This window comes from Cryptomeria japonica, chromosome 9 (genome assembly GCF_030272615.1).
Source record: "Cryptomeria japonica chromosome 9, Sugi_1.0, whole genome shotgun sequence".
Classification (NCBI taxonomy): domain Eukaryota; kingdom Viridiplantae; phylum Streptophyta; class Pinopsida; order Cupressales; family Cupressaceae; genus Cryptomeria; species Cryptomeria japonica.
Genome location: NC_081413.1, coordinates 100,001,066 through 100,005,006, shown reverse-complemented (window position 1 = coordinate 100,005,006; position 3,941 = coordinate 100,001,066).

Sequence of the window (3,941 nt, the reverse complement as noted above, 5' to 3'; positions counted from 1 at the left end):
GATACTCCAGCTCACATGTGGGGGAATCTGCTTCCACAGTTGTTGGATGAGGGGATTGGATGAGGGACCCTGAAACTCATGGGACAAACTTAATAAGTTGTTATTCATATCCAACAGATATTGAGCTTGTTGTAGACCATCCCCTAGAGCTCCTAAGAAAACACACAGTGGAGAAAGAGATGAGCATGACTTTCCTCATCGTTTTTGCAAAGGATGCATCTATTAGGTAATTGGAATCCCCACTTGACCAAATTGTCTTGGGTCAAAATTTTGTTGAGGAGAGTATTCCACCAAAAGAAATTGACCTTGGGGATGAGTTGGGGATTCCAGACCTCTTTCCATATAGAGGTGTTATCAGGTTCTCTTAACAAGCTGTTGTAGGCAGTTCTGACAGTGAAGTCCCCAAAAGGGTCCCACTTCCAAATGAATCTATCTTCCCTGGGAAAAAGGGGGAGAAAGGTGCCAACCAAGAGCTTTTGAATCTCTCTAGCAGCGGGGAGGAGGAAGGGATGATCAATGCAACCGTCCTCCAAAGCCCTCCAAGTATTGTTGATGAAATAACCACTGACCCTTTCTCCAAAGAAACTTTTGGCAGCATCCTGGAGCCTTCTAAGGGAGGGGGACGAAGCAAGGGGCTTCTCTCCCAACCAACAATCCTCCCAGAAGAGATATTACTTCTATTTCCAATAAGCCACCTCATACCATGGGATAGGGTCCCTGCAACTCAAAATGTTGTTCGAGATTTCGGAACACCTAGGGAGGCCCTCCTCTTTCAGAACAGAGGAAAAATCCCCATTAACCAGGTATTTAGCCCTGATGATCCTGCTCCAATCTGCATCCTTATTCAAAATCTTCCAGGCAGTTTTGGTCGTAAGGACCTTATTGAACCTAGAGATCTTGCGGGTTCCCAACCCACCCATAACCTTAGGGAGACAAACTCTGTCCCATCCCACCAAAGTGAGCCTCTTCTTTTCTTCCATCCCCGTCCAAAGGAAAGTCTTTTTGATATTCTCCAGCTTAGCAGCCATAACCACAAAAATCTTAAAAAGGGAGAGGAAGTACACGGGGATCCTCTGAAGGGAGGAGGAGAGCTGCTGCAATTTCCCAGCATTACTGAGGAATCTACCTTTCCAACCAGCCAACTTCTTCTGCATTTTTTCAAAGATAGAGATCCAGAAGGAATTAGAGACATCTTTGACACTCAAAGGGACCAAGGTAGGTGCTAGGGAGGAGGCCTTTTGATAACCAAGGATTCTATAGACTTTATCTTGGAGTTGAACATGAGTGTGAAAGAAGTAAATGATGCTCTTCTCATAGTTAATGTGTTGACCAAAGGCATGAGCATAAGAGTTAAGAAAAGATTTCCAAGTAGTACCTTCCAACACAAAGGGGATACAAAAGAATAGTGTCGTCGACAAACTGCTGCAGAACATTATGAGGCATCATAGAGGCAGGTTTGATGCCCAAGAGAGCTCCTCTATTAACCATGGAGTTTAGAAGCCAACACTTCAGCAAGGATGATGAAAAGATAAGGGGAGAGAGGATCCCCTTATCTCAGACCTCTGGAGGCCTTGAACTTCTCCAGGGGGCTCCCATTGAGAAGCACAGAGTAGGTGACCGTAGATATGCATTCCCCAATATGTTTAATGAGTTTATCTCCAAACCCCATAGTCTTTAGAACTTTGAAGAGGAAGTTCCAGTTGACTCTATCATAAGCCTTAGAGATATCAAGCTTTAGCACCATCCCCAACTGATGGCACTTATCCATGGAATGTATTATCTCATGAGTAGAGATGGCCGCATCAATAATCTGTCTACTAGGGACAAAATCTTTCTGGGTAGAGCTAATCAGAGAATCCAAGAAAGGTTTGAGCCTATTAACAAGAACTTTGTTGAAGATTTTATAAATAGTGTTGCAACGACTGATAGGGCGGAAGTCCTTGAGACTGGTCGCCTCCTTCACTTTAGGGACAAGGGCAATGAAGGTGTTATTGAGCTTGTTGAGAAGCCTTCCAGATCTGAAAAAATCCCTAGTGGTAAGCATAACATTAGGGCCCACCACATCCTATAAATCTTGGAAAAAAGTCGGGGGGAAACCATCAGGACCCGAGGCTCTGAAGGAACTCATAGCAAAAACAACGAACTTGACTTCCTCCTCAAAAACAAAGGCCAAAATGAGGTTGTTGTCTTCCACCGAAAGGGGGGGCGGGAGGCAGTTGATAAGATCCTCCCTAAACAAAGTGGCAAAATAGTTAGTAGTCAGTCTACCTAAATTGTCCTCATCTTTGATCTCTTGATTGTTATCATCCATGAGGGAGGAGATGTGGTTTCCTCACCTGTGGATAATAGAATATCTGTGAAAGAAAATCGTATTCTTATCACCCTCTTTGAGCCATTGTACACGATATTTATGTTTCCAGTAGAGTTCTTCTTTGTAGGAGTTCTCCTTCCATTTTCTGCGGATAGCGGCCTCCTCCATATGAGTACCTTCAAGGAATTCACCTTGATCAATGCACTCTTGGATAGCTGTCAGTTTACTATTGAGATCCTTTTTTGGCTTGAAGATGTCCCCGAAGGTATTTTTATTCCAACCCCAAACATTCCTTTTGATCAAACCTAGCTTCTGGGCAATTTGGAACATAGGTGTGCCAGGGATGCAGGTGCTCCACCATCTTTTGATGCAGTCCTTGAGCTCCAGATGAGAATTCCACATAATTTCATACCTAAAAGGGTGATTTTTCCTTACAAAATTCGTGGTGCTCCAAAGGAGCAGGGGGTTGTGATCAGAGACCGTTTTGGGGAGGGTAGTGAGCTTCAAGGAAGGACCAATTCCCCAATTGCTCAAGATGAGAAATATGTCAAGTCTTACTTGAATAAGATCCTTCCCCTTCCTAAGATTGGACCAAGTGAATTTTTGCCCTGTTAGTTCCACATCCATTAACCCATTCCTACCAATGAAATCGACAAGATCAGTCATGTTGTCAGAGTACTCCGAGAGGCCCCCCAACTTCTTAAAGAGGATCAGAGGAGAGTTGAAATCACCCGCGATCAACTAGTGGGCATTGGCATTATTTTGTATTAGAGAAGTTATGTCATTCCAGAGATTCAGTCTACCTGATCTGACATTGGGGGCATATACATTAATGAGTAGGCCGGAGTCCATTAGGGAAGAGAGTTTAGAGACCAAAAGGTTGGCAGAGGAGGAGAGAAGATTGCCAGAGAAATGGGAGGGCTCCCACATGGTAACCAAGCCACCAAAGGCTCCAGTAGCATCACTGGTAACGAACTTAGCACCAGGCCAATTTTTTCCAGCAACAAGGGAAAATGAAGACATAGACATCTTAAATTCTTGGAGGAGGAGGACCATAATTTTATTTTCAAAAATACAATTCTTAAGAGCATATTGCTTTTGGTGGTTGTTGAGGCGCCTCATATTCCATGAGAGGACCTTCATTTCTTACCTTTCATGGACATCTCCAAGGTCCGCTGCCTACCATTGGCAATATCCCTTGCTGCTTCCTTCTATCTTTATAGTCTTTGTGATGGTCGGACCGCTTGTTTTGTCCCCACATCAGGCTTTGCATTCCTGGTTTTGCATCTCTAAGTATTCCAGCCCTCGTCATCAGGAGTCTTGCAACTGTTGGATGAAGCATCAGGTGCACCAAGAGAGGGGATACCCTGGTGCGAAGTGGGGTGAGTTAAGACCGTCGGGGAGCGAGCCATCTCTGAGGCAAGAATGAGGCCCCTCTCAATCTCACCATCTTCCAGTTGATCAACCGGTGGAACCGAGCTGGCCAACGGGGAGATGCATTGTTCCTTCAAGGCCGACTTAGCGGCCTCATCCACATTCTTTGCAGAAGATTTGAGAAGATTGATAATACTCTCAGCAAAGGGGTGCTCTTCCATAACCGGGTCATCAACTGCAGGGGGAGGCAAATTCG